Source organism: Neopsephotus bourkii, unplaced genomic scaffold (assembly GCF_033783945.1).
Source record: "Neopsephotus bourkii isolate Nb327-2 ecotype Australia unplaced genomic scaffold, CSIRO-AGI_Nbou_v1 NB_1388, whole genome shotgun sequence".
NCBI lineage: Eukaryota > Metazoa > Chordata > Aves > Psittaciformes > Psittacidae > Neopsephotus > Neopsephotus bourkii.
In genome coordinates, this window is record NW_026901866.1 from 5,975,006 (window position 1) to 5,988,802 (window position 13,797).

The following is a 13,797-nucleotide window of genomic DNA, read 5'->3' on the forward strand; positions in this document are numbered from 1 at the left end:
TTAGAAAGAACATTTCTACATTTTAGCTTGAAAAGCTGTGGTACAAAAATGTTACTGCTAGTGAAGCTTTCCAGTATGATAGCACTGAGACTGCAACATTTTCCCTTTATAGCAGTCTAATCACTGCCAGATAGGAAATTATTTTTGAAACAGGTATTTGCTGTCCTTTTCTTGTTGCTGTGCTTGCTACCAGGGAATAAGAGAGTGCAGGTCAAGCCAACTATTGTTCTTCTTTTGAGAATAAGGAATAGCTGCTTCTAGTAATGCTAATATTAGAAATGTCAACTATGGTAAGAAAAATGCATCAGTATTCTGCAGTTTGTGAATACATTTCAAATGAATTAACCTTGTTAAGAGGACATAATTTTTTGTTTGGTTTTGGGTTTGTTTTTTTTTTCAGAGCTGCATCAGTTTTCATATTAGTGTTTCTTTTGTTGTTATCTTTGGTATTCTGTTTAACTTTCCAGCACTGTAGAGTTTCAGTGGTCTGCTAGAAGTGTGCTGGAACCAAAGTTGGTACATACCCTGAAAGTCAATTGTGAAATGAAAACAAAAGCTTTTCTTCTCTACAATCCCATCGTGTGTGGCAGGTGGGCTGTGTATACGTGCACCTTTGGAGCTGGAGAGACACTGAATTAGGAGGATCAGGTGCTCCCACTGCTGGTTCTAGTTAGCACAAAGCAGAAAGAGGAAACCCAAGAAAAATCAGTGCTGACTACAGCTGCTGTTGAACTCTGAGTCCCTGTCTATGCTATCCCTGCTGCTGTGACTACAGCATTTGCCCCTGCAACCCTTGTCTCAGAACAGTTGCCTCTGGTAGTCTAGGGCAAACTTCCACAGTTGGCTCTCGCTCCCTGAGGTGTCACTCCTCTTGGACTTGTTATAACATTCACAAAATGTGGTTTTGGTTATTTTTTTTGTGCAACAGTATAAGCTCTGCGACAGAGTTTATGCTGCATGCTGTCACCCTGTGGAGTTTCCTTGCTCTTGAATGTCATTGAATCAAACGGTTTAGCTGTATGTTGTTTTGGGGCATGAATAATTTTGTTTAGATTATGAATCCATGTGTTTTTCAAGACTCAGTAAGCATAATGGGATGAGATGCTTTAGGGTATACATTTATCATTACCTGGAGGGGTAAGGAAGGATTATGTTCTTCTAATAGACAACATTAAAAATTTGAGGGCTGGAAGCTAAGGACACTCACTCCTGACTAAATATTCATTGATCATTGCAGAACAGAGGAAATCAGTGGTGGGAATGATACAGGCTGGAGCACTGACTTGTTCATACAGTTTCTGCTTATGTTCAGAATTCTAACTGTGTGGGGTTTTAATTTTCATTATTTCATTGCAATTTGTACCATTTCAATTAAAATGTTTAAAGAAAACTGCACATTGCAGGGATGACAGATGGAGAGGCAAATAAAGTCCTGCATGATTTCAAATTTAAGTGATTTATCCTGCTAAGGGCTGCATATTTAGTGCAGGTAACCACTTCAGTTAGATTGATACAGTTGTTGTTTCAGAGCTTGTCCAAATAGCCTTTTATGTTGCAATCAAGTAATAGATGCAAGATTGACAAGTTACAAAGAAAAGGAGCTTTCAGTCAACAAACAGACTAAAATCCATTATTGTGGTGTGTACACTGTGTCCTGGACCTGTAAACACATCTTCATTGATCCCATAAAAAGATAGAAATATCTCCCCTTGTATAGTTCAATCAAGGCCCTTTTCACAAAGGCAAAGTGCAAACAATATTGAAAAAGCTGAAAAAGACTGACATTACAGTCAAACAGTAAATAATGGCTGTGCTCAGGAAGCCTATCTATAACATTTCAAACTGCTGTCAGCTCAGATGAAATGTATAACCTCTCTATTACAACCTTAAGTAAGATCAAAACGCAGGTACTGTACATTCCCTTTACTGTCATACCCTTTTTACCAACTGACCAAATCAATACGAAAAAGAATCTCTATTTTTTTTTTTTCAGTTTTGCATGTTAGGGTGTTGCAGATCTGGAAAAAAATCACTGAAAGAAGACTTTTCTCCTTACACTTTTTTTTTATTTTATTCTTATCATTGTACTGTCTGGCAAAAAATGTTGAAGTATTTTTAGCTGCGTTTCATGTGGTTCAGGTAAGACACATAACACAGATGACCAGATAAGACATTGTTCTTTTTATTGTTTTACAACATATTTTATCATCTATATGAAACCCATATTTAAAATGATATGTATAGTCAGAATTTATTTATAAAATTTATTGAAGGCATATTCTATTACTTTGCATATTTAGGCCTAGAAACCACACACAATGAGTTCACAGCAAGTGCACCACCTTGGGAAATGACTAGCTTAACCAGCCCTTTCACTCCACATTCCAAAACCCCATTTAAATCCTTATTTGAAACCTTAAGTGGAATTGAAATCTAGCATAAGCTTTGGATTGTCTCAACAGTGGCAGCAAATTTTATGCATATTGCACCAGGTGGTGCTAATAACTGTAAGGTTCTGCCCAAGGATTAAGCATAGTCTATAAAAAGATTAATTTGCTATTTAAAGTTAATGCTGCTCATCTTGAACTGTCGTCTAGATGGTACGAAGCTGCTCCTCACTTTCTTGAGCACTGAAAAGGGGCCTTTATGTCATGAGTAATTACAGACTCTTGCTAAGGTCACTAGAAATCTGTCCTACAGGAAACTTGCGCAAATGCAAGGAATTATGGTATCTTTTAGAAATACTCTTTAATTAATTGGATTGGAGGGCAATAGCCATTGCTGGCTGACATCTTAGGAGGTATAGCATTGGGCTGTGATTACTCTGCTTTATTCATCTACTTCTGTAGAGGTACTGCAGGCACCTTTTCTCTGTAAGGTCAAGGTAAAAAATTTGATCAGTAGTGTTTGGTAAGAAAGAAAGTAATAACAGCATTTACTTGGACCAAGTAGTCTAAATCTACTGGACAAGTGCTACAGAACCACAGTTCCTGAGATTGAAAGGGACCTCTGGAGGTCATTTGGTCCAATCCTTGTTCAAGCTGGGCCATCTGAAGCTGGTTACCCAGGACCATGTTCAGACAGCTTTTGAATATCTTCAAGGTCGGTGATAACGTCCATAAGCCTCCCTGGGCAACCTGTGCCAGTGCTGTCACCCACAGAGTAAAAAGCTGTTTCCTGATGTTCAGAAGGATCCTTCTATGTTTCAGTTAGTGCCCACTCCCTCTGATCCTGCCACAGGGCACCACTCAGTTCTTATCTCTTGTCAGTTTCTTTTATCTCATTTGTGTTTCTACCTAGAAACAGTAAATATGGGAAATCTTACAAGACAAGTCACTTTATTATGAATTCCTTTTTGTTTCACAATTAAAGTGATTCAACTGTTGAAGGAAATTTCAGATTAACAACGGGTGAAATCCTGGCTACACTGACATTGAGGGCAATGAGACTGTTGCCACAGCTTCAGTAGGGCTGAAAAGCTTTGTATAGATCATTCCTGTTTATTATTTGCTCAACATCTGACTTCCTCACAGGAATGAGGATATTGCGACCCTAGGTTAAATTTTTAATATATTGAAATATTTAAAGTCCTTCCAAATCGTTATTTTGTATGCTTATTGTGGATAGAAGGTATAACAGATAACAGTATTTTCATTATAATTTGGAGAAAAAGTTTTAAAGGAAAATGATAGTGTATGTTACATACTGCAGCTGTTTAGCAGGGGAGAGTGTAAGAAAATAAGTTACCATGAGACACCCAGAAAGTCAGATGAATAGAGGGGTGGATGGTTAAATAACCATGTCAGGAATTGAGTGAAAATAAGGATGGATTCCTTACCAGCTACAGTATAATTACTGGATGTGGTTGTGTAGGCTATACTAAGTCAGAGCAGGCAGGATATAATGACAGTGGATTGGTTAAACTCTGGACTTTGCACTAGAAGTTGCTGTTTATTGTTTATTTATGGATAAGTCATAACAGCTAGCTCTCCTGTTCATTAGTAACTCCAGTTGTGAAATGTAGCCATTTTCAGCAGCACCTCTATACTGAAAGCAGCTCAGGCTGAAGTAAATTTCTATGAAGTATGGTTATTCCTGCAGTTGCTTGAACAGTAAAGCCCTGGCTATTAATTTATGGGATAAAAGGGATATTTAATAGATGATGGTAACTTTTACTAAAAAAATGATGTGGGAGAAATGAGGCTAGTAGGCAGAGGCTGATAGCTGCTAATATTAGAGCTTTACAATAGATTTTAAGAAAAGATGTGCAAGGTTAGAACAACTCACAATGGAGCAAACACTTGCCTGTTTGTTATGTGATATCTTTGTAAATGGAAGACCTAAATTAAAGCTTTCTTCTTATTTAAGTAATTAATTAATGTAGGTACAACAGTACAATGAATCTTTATTTTTTTTTACAGCTGGGTAGTTAAAGAACTATAACACTATAGAAAATGGCAGCCTAAATTCAATTGAGAGTTTGAACCAGTAACACCCACACCATAGGTCGGTATAATGTATACTGTCTTACTGGTATTTGGAATCCAGTGGTCTTTTCCTCCTTGTTTTTCTTTTTTGTTTTCCCTTTCTTTCTATGAAAATCCTTGCAAAATATTGGATTCTTCCTGTAGTGTACAAGTGGGGAGAACTGTTAAAATTGAAAGAAATATCTATCCAACTTTCCAACTACAGATCCAGTCAAGAAACGTGGGGGCTAGAACTGGTATGTAATTTTGAGTGTGCTCTGCTTGCTTGTTTTTTGCTTTACCCTTCCATAAAAACAAAAAAATGAGAGTAGACTTTTCAGCCTTAGTTGAACACTGGATTAATGTGTCTGAAATACCAGTACTGGAAGTCCTAACTGGATGCTCAAGATGAAAGAAGCTTTAGTTAGCAAGAACTGACTTGTAAAGTGTCAGATGTAAATTGTGTGCCCCAAAATATTTCATGGCAGATTTTGAAATCCAAAATTTGAAAAAATATCTGATTGTTTTGCAGTTGCATTGCTCATGGTAAGCCTGGTAGTGGAGGACATGCCAGCTTAAACAGAACAAAATTCCTGTTGAAGCTCAATATCTGTTCAGCAGAAATATCCTTTATGCTTTAAGCTGGTCTCATTAGAAGCTGCTAATTTTTCAGAATTTCTTTGAAATTAAATTCACTGTGTGCTGGAATGAATTTGGTTTTGTAGCATGAACTGTATTATAATATGGATTGACCGTTTTGAATTCCAAAGTGGAAAAGAGTGTTCTTTGCTCTTTGTTTCTCCTTTATTGTTAAATATATATACTGCATTTAAAACTTCTTACTCTCTATGTTTTCAATTTCCACTCTGTGTCTAGGACCCCCTACCTCTTCCTTTCTGGCCATTCCTCAGAGATAACTCTACAGGCAATCTTTCTTAAAAAGGAAGAAAAAGTATTTCTGTATCATTAGGATACAGGAATGTATATGGTGTTTGAAAAGGAGAGAAGGCTGTTGAATGATAGGTTCATAAATTTACTGCATAAAACAGTAAACATAATGGTATAAAAAAAACCCAACAAACATCTCACAAGAAGATGCTCTTCATTTTTGTTCTTTTTTATAAGTATTAAAAAAAAATCCAGATTATTGTCTGATCTTTTGAACTTTGTATTCCATCTATGAAAACTACATTAATTGGTAATGTGCTAGCACAACAGCAATTCCAATATTTCAAGTAAAAAGACAAAATTATATATATGTTGTAGGACAGCAGCGCATCAGAAAACAAAAGTGGTCACACTGGCTGTGTCCACATTAGTGTTGTGTTTGGGATAACAACTATGTGAATATTCCAGTAGTCCCCACTTAACGTACTTTGGCTCATATTTTGGCATGGTTTCTGAGTGTGCCAGCTGGACTCTTTTCAGATGAATGCTAAAAGAGTTGTGCTCCCAGTGCACTCAGATTACTAATGAGAAGTAAGTCAAAGGGAGCAAGCTAGAGACAGCTGATGTAAACTCAACTGGTACATGTTTAGTGTATATAGTGAGCCCTTGGCACAGACTCTTCTCCAAAGATCCAGTCTTACAGTCCACAACCTTTTCTCTGTCAGTAGCCAGTTGTAGAGGGGATGCTAAGAGAAAGGTGAATATAGCGGTGCTTCTGTAATGTGCTGTCCCAGTCAGCAGCAGTCAATGTCTTATTGTTTTTTTTAATCCTGATCCTGATAGTCTCATTCACAGTCAGCAAACCCAGTTTCTTGGTTCAAGTGCTTAATTTGGAAGAGTGTGGAAATGAGATGCCTAAGAAGTGCTGCAAGAGGTTTCAAATGAAATGTGCAACCAGAATGGACAAAAACCTTGAACAAGGACACTCAATTCAGCAGTGGCCGGGGCTAGTCTGAAAGTCACACTCCTCACACTAACTTTTCAAGGTACCTTTTTCAAGTGCTAAGAGTGGCACTTCCTTCATCTGAAACCCACATCCTCTCAGATCCTCAGATCACTGAACCCTGTCCTGTAGCTAGGTGCCCAGGCTTCCACTTTCAAAGAAGTAAACAGGGACTGTTTTTTCTTTAAAAAATGGCAAGAACAGAACAGATAGCACTTCTTAATGCAGTGGTTACAACATATACACAGGAGGGTGAATGTCTTGGTTCAGTTTCTTAACCTGAAACTGTTTAACCAACAACCAATGATTACTCAGGGAGGGAGGGTTACTCAGCAGGTTGGAGGAGATACTTTAGTTGTTATCAGTGGGATTTATTCCTGGAATCTGAAGAAATAAATGCACACACTAGTTGAACTGAATGAAGAACAACTTCAATATTTATCAGTCCTGCCCACCTGCCTAAGAAGATTGCCAAATAAGATGCTTAATAGTCTGCATGTGATATATGAATAGGAAAGGTAATTGAAGTTCTCAGATAAGCTATATGCCCATCTGTAATGAAGGTATTTGGGACTGTTATGGCAATATCTTTAGACTACATTGAAAGAGAATAAAAATTAAATTGATGAATGCCCAGATATATAATCATAAAACTTAGCTGATGCACTGGTTTTGGTTTTTTGTTTGTTTCCAGTTGGTTGGTTGGTTGGTTGTTGTTGTTGTTGGGGTTTTTTTCTTTGTTTCTGTCAACTGGTTGTTGACTTTATGATCAGGAAATATTAGATTTCTAACATAATATTATAATATGAAATATTAACAATTTGAGGATCTGTGGTTCCCCAGAATGCGTGCATAATATGCACCCCAAGACAACTGTTTAGTGCACAGTTGAAACACTGAGTGTGGTAGCACCCTTACCCTAGTCTCCCTCTATGGAAAATGGAGGTGGCAATCACCCCAAAGGGTAATTCCATTCATCTGAGATCAGAATTGCCTTTTGGCAGTGTCTATCAGTCTTCATTGACAGCATAGAGAGCCTCGGGACAAATGTGCATCTAAATCCACCTAACTTAGGTGCTTCAGTTAAACATTGAATGTTAAGTGGCATAAACCCGAGCACAGTGAATTGTGTAAATTCTCACCGATATTTAATTCAGTCCTGTCATAGACCAAGGTCATAATAATAATAAAAGTGAATTACAATCATTTTTCTATACATACCCATATCAAATAGCCTCAAGCTGTATTATGTATAATTATTTAACAGATACTAACCAACATAGCATATTTAACAGATACTAACCAACATACTAACCAACATAGACAAACGAGAAATGCAACATATGAATATTGTTGTTGGCATCATAGGACTTACATGCATATTTATTTATTAATTAAGGGAACAAAAAATACACACAAATTTTAAAATGAAGGGGCTTTTTACTCCTGTCCTTCCCACAAAAGATTTTTTTTAATCATATGATAGAAATAGCTTCTAACTCCCCTTCCTCTTTTCAGTTATGATTTTTAATCAACTAACAATAAACCTCCCTATAACTCAACTTTCATTCAGTTTTATTCAGTATTTTGTTCCTTATTGTGTGTGACATTAGCCAAGATAATGGATTTAGGATTTTAGCACTGGACCAGTGCTGGAAAATGCACAGTACAGCATGTTCAGCCTCTAGGAGACAGACACCAGTGTAAAATAATTGATAAACTATCTCCGCTGGGTGATCCTTGTTTGAGGTACTCTCACTACTGTCCTCTCACAGAGAGGGTGGATGACTGTGAAAGTACTTGAAAAATGGCTTGGATTTCCATGTGACACCCAAGAACAATATGACTTCCAATAGTCAGTAATGCAGTAAGAATTTTGTAGCTTGTATTCTGTAAAAAATATCAATCACTTGTGACTGAAAAATGAATCTGTAAAGTTAACCTAGTCTGTCAAGTTTGATTTATTCAGAGGTAAGCAACATTCCAAGAGGATTTAGTGAGCCTGTGTTTGGTAAAGGGGTATGTTCAGGTTGTGGCACTACATAGATTGAATGTCCAAACATTTAAAAACTCTTTTATCATTGGCCTGAATACAAAAACGACAGCCTTCATTTGGTGACCTTAGAATGTCCCTGTTATTTGTTATGGGCTTTCTGTATTTAGTTTAACCTTCCATCATGCTGGGGTTAAATAAATGACAAGTTGTTATTTTTCTGATTTTTAGATTAATATTGAGCCATTAAGCTATAAACATATTGAGCAAGATCTCAAGCCAGTGTAAATCAGTGTAGCTTCATTGTTTCCAGTGAAGCTTTGCTGAACTGTATCAGCTGAAGAGCTATCCTGTTAGTTGGAACAGTGCTGTATCTTGCTTTCATACACAGCTCCTGGCTGGAATGTTTGATCTGTAAATCACAATATTGTCACATATCTCTTATCCTAAGCTCTGCCTGCTCCTTCAAACACGTCTTTATTCTTACAGCTGTTCTCCCTTTTTCCTTTCCTTCACTTCTGAACACTTGGAAACCAAATAATACTCCTGATGTATACTGGTATTTGTGAGGAGCAGAATTTTGGAGTGGCAAATTTAACTGTGTTCTTATAAATGTGGACCACATTTAAAAAAAATAAGATCAAGGCCTGAGGTCAATTTCCCCACTATATTTACACTTGCAATTACCATAAGTATGCATGCAAATGGAGTGACTGAATGCAAAACCAGTGAAATAGGTGTCTGTCTAAAATAGATGGATGAAAATTACATGCAGAAATGTCAGGGAGCAATTGCAAACAGACCTTTACCCTCCTGTTCAGCTGAATTTAGCCTTTGAAGTATTTCTTTTCTTTTGCAGGCCACATTACTCCCTTAAGATAACTTGTTTTGAGGAAAGCAAGTGGACATGCAGATTCTGTATTCTTTCGTCGTTTATTTTTACTTGCAACAGGCATGTGGTTGCTGTTACTGTCAGGAGAAAAGTAGCAAAAAAATTTGCATACAGATATACTTTTTCAAACCTCTATCACAATGTATTTTTGTGTTCAGCATCTCCAAGCTTTTAGGTACTGTTTCCAACTAACCTGGTGCTGTCTCAGATCACTCATAGCCCATTACACTCTGATGTATAAAAGCATATGCCTGGTCTGCTATTCTGAAATTACAGCACTCATGGCTTTGGCCGTACGGTTCAGATAGACAGTTGTGAAAGTGGGGTGTTTCCCTCAGATGAATGGCATTAGTCTGCGGCTGTGATGCTATAAAAGCTGTTTAAAATGATTACAACTAAAAATGAAATTGCATTTGAAAGAATATATAAGGAAATGTATTGATCATTATATAAATTTCATATCTGAGTGCTTTAAGTCCTTAATACCAGCCTATAAAGAAACCAAGGTAAACTGATGGTATTTCGTTTTTTCTACGTTTTTACGATTATGTTACAGTATTCTTGATAAAGGGTACTTGTTTACACTAAATTAACTTTATCATATCAATAAGCTTGTCTTAATACATAAACCCATTTTTTCTCTCACAGAAGCATGTTACAAGTTTGTGGTTTATTGTATTCCCTCTTTTCCTTTTTAGCTTTATTACAATGAACAGCCGTAGCTCTTTTTTGGATACTGTCTATGTTGAATGTCCAATACAAATCTCTAAATCTAATGGAAATACTTATCACAACGTAAATATTTTTTAATGTAAAAGCCTTTCATAGTTAAAATACACTAGTACTGCTACTGTAAAAATAATAGTTACTTCAAGGAAACTGTTGATCATGGCTGTAGTACAGGTGTATGGCAGAAAAAAGTACTAGAGTTTTTTTTCTGTGATTTAAAGAGTGCATAAAATAGATGGTTCATGTCTGCATGCAAAAAAAAAAAAAGTTAAAAAATCACATTTACCAACTTTCTCACTTCTACCATTTTTTATTTGAGTGGATCTAGTCCTTCATCTGCTGAAGCCCTGTTCATTAGCGAATGAAATTCATTGTAGGCTTTACATCACCATCCAATGACATGACAGGGCTTAGTCTGTGGACCTGCTGGAAAGCCTCCGTTTTGATGGATGTTAATCACAACTAGAAGTAGTTGCCAGACATTTCTGTGCCACCTGCCTGGTTCCCTGTGCAACAGATAAACTTACTTCTCTGTTTTCCCAATTAATGTACTTATTTGTTTTTTATCCAGCTGAGTACTCCCACTCTTCAGCTGTCTACTCAGCACCATGGTGGTCAGCACTCGGTAGTGGCTACTATGCTCCTAACCTCTGCAGACCTCTAAAATAATACTTCAGCTCATGCAAAATGCTTTTTGAGGAGTTTTTGTGTACTGGAGTTGATCTTATATTAGTCTATGCATAGGGGTCCTTAAAATGCTTTTAGTCATGCAGCCTGATGCCAGATGCTTCTGACTACAAGTTGCCAGGTGTGGACAGAAGGTCCCATAGGGTAGCATGCTGTCTGCCTCTACAGCTGACCCTATTTCTTAAGAATATGTTTAGTTCACACATCAGTGCAGTGTCACATTATAGTTTTCATATTATTTGGGGAAGAAAGAACATTTGAAAAAGTTGCTAATTTTTCCCCCCAGAAAAAAAATTTTGTCCTATTGTGTGATGAAAAATATGCTTGCCATTAATATGACCTATTTCCCTCAGGTTTACCTGTTCAGAGTTTTCTTCATTGTTGTTTAAAAAATATCAGCTCTTAATGTGCTGTTTATGAAAACTCTAGGATTGGTTATAGACAGGCACTGCTGGGAGATAGTCCCTGAAAAGTATGAAGCTTGTGACCTGTGATACCATTGCTGTTTGTATCCTGGGCCTTTCATGTGGAAAAACCAGAACTAAGAAGAGACATCAAAACTCATTTTCAATGTGATCTAAGCAAGGATTTGTATTGTAATATTTCTTAAACAATGAATGGATACTATACTAATTTATTCTGCCACTAAGTCACTTTGCTCATTCACTCATGTAAAATTATGCACAGAAATTCAATTATGGTGACATTTCCTTCATCAGCCTCAGTGTAGGTGGCTGGGTTGAGCTGAGAGCCTGAACTATTCCACATACAACACATTCTCCACTATCGCATGTGGTGATAGGGCCTGCTGAAGTTATGTCCCTGGGAGCACTAAAGAAATGACCAGCCACTCACCTTGGAAACGCTTTCACACACCAAGGAAGCTCACATTAAGATATTTGTCTGTTGAAACCTCCAGTCCCATTCAGTCACTGTTTTCCAGCATGTAGCCAGTCTCTTGTTCTGAATATTCATTTCTTGCTCTTCAGTGTAGCTTTGCATTTAGTTATATTGATATTTTGCATGAAGGGACACAGGATGCTATGCCATCTTGACTGCTCACTGTGGCTTTCCTGATCTCCAATGTTATCTGCCAATGTTATCAGCCTTGATTTTTTGTTTACTGCCAGATGGCAGATGCAAATTTTAAATCGGGTGAAGCCCAATGCCAGTTTAACGCTGTAGAAACACGCTAATTCAGTGGTAATTCTTCACTGAAAACTGCCTGTGGGACCTGTCAGCTGGTCAATCCTTAGCACACTTAACTGCACACCTTACCCTGCCCTCAACCAAGTTTCCTGGACAAAGATTATTTGTATTACTATGTATATGTCAGGTGTCTAATATTTATTGTTCAGGTTTGTAATGATTGTGAAAACCTCTCAAGCCAGGTTTGTTTTTGAAAACAGGTGTACTTGTCTCAGTTTTTCTGTCTTTCTATCTGTGGCTTCTGCTAATCACTTCTGAAACCAGTTTCTGAATTTCATAGACAGTAGATACTGGACAACTAAAAAATATATTTGAGATCCCAAGTGAAGGAAATGCCTGCTCTGATCATTCAGACCTTAAAAGACACTAGAAAACCCATTTGAGAGAGATGTTCGCATAGTGGTCCCAGTGCAGCTGGGATCTGCACTTTCTTTGATAGCAGAGTCAACACTAGAGAAATCCATGGAAAAGTGAATTTCATTGGTTCAGATGATTAATAGATTACAGGGATTTTACACTATTCACAAATACAAAAATAAAGACATTCCATAAATTATTCCTTGGAATGACCCAGAGAGAGGGTGAAACAAATGCTGATATGGGATTGTAGGGTTCTGCAGAAAATCTTTTCAAATCAGTCTGGGAAACACAGACAGTTTGCTCACACTTGGCCCACACTTGAGAGACTTGACAGATTTTTTGGCAAAGTTACATGTGGATCCATAGACAAGGGGAGAATTTTATCTATAGCAAATATAGCCACATTCTGCTAATACAGTTTGTATTTTCTGTGATTGAGGTTGCAAGTACAATGCTTCTATAGTACAATATAAGCCTGAGAGCTATAAAGGCAAAAATACTAAGAAGAAACCACAAATTTCAAAATAGGCAGAAAAATTAGTTGCAAATAAACCAGATTAGTCAGACTAAAGGAAGAACTTCTGGGTTTATATATGGTGTTATATCTACCTGGTTCTTTTAATGGTGTCTTAAAGTTCTTAGGAGAGAATGCATTCAGTTATTTAGGTGTTTTGATTCTTTAGGTTACTATTTGATTCTACAAGAAGTGTTTAAAATAAATGTGAAATTGCAAAGCAGGTTGTTGCTTAATTTAGCTTGGATTATGTGTGGAGAGTACAAAGATCCACTGCAGGCTGGCATTGTTGCTGTTTCTTTGGCTTTCTAAATTCTCATCTGGTGACCGAACTTTCAATTATGCAGGGTTGATGCAGAGCAGACTTCTCATCAAGGCAAAAGGGCAAGTACCAAGAAGCCCCACAGAGCACTTCAACACATGACCTGTAACAGGAGACAGAAAGAAAGGGGAGCATAACTTTTGAAATACCTGCAGTAGCCTGTGTGAATATCTTGTTGTCTATAAAATTGCTTGGTTTAGCTCTTACTCTGTAGTCTTCCTATTCGCACTAGACATAAGCTATATACTGCAGAGCATTTTAAAACGACTTTTGAAAATTTTTCTAAAATTACCAAAGGTTGGTTGAGTACAAGACCAATCAGGGACACAGGACACCACAGTCCTGGAGTTTCATGTCATTGTAACTTTTCCAGAGATTTTCTTTTCTCTGGGGGAGGGGGAAGTGTGGGGGGGTTGGGTTGTTTGTCTTTTTGAATACATGTCCATAATTTTTGAAGACATTATTGTCAACATTAATTCTACATTTTTCAGCATTAGCTTACTTTTATGATAATGCATTTTATGATAATATGATAATAAACTAACACGTAATATCTAAATGGAATGAAGTTCCAGAAACTGAGATACTAAATCTTGTTACACCAAAGAGAAATGATTAAGAATTTTAATTTCACATAAAAGACAACCTAGAAATATTTAGTAGTGCTCAAATTCACTTCAGCTCCTCAGAACTAGCCACCCAGCTGGATTCCTTCTCCCATATTTTGGATTTTT

At 37.1% G+C, this 13,797-nt stretch overlaps 1 long non-coding RNA gene across 1 annotated transcript; it reads right to left on the reverse strand.

Moving 5' to 3' along the window:
- Window positions 1–2,160: 2,160 nt before the first annotated feature.
- Window positions 2,161–13,163, reverse strand: LOC133219979 (uncharacterized). The gene is made up of 2 exons (XR_009727607.1): window positions 9,154–13,163; window positions 2,161–3,296 (listed from the first exon to the last, which is right to left on the reverse strand). It is a non-coding gene; the product is annotated as an uncharacterized LOC133219979 (long non-coding RNA).
- Window positions 13,164–13,797: the final 634 nt, after the last annotated feature.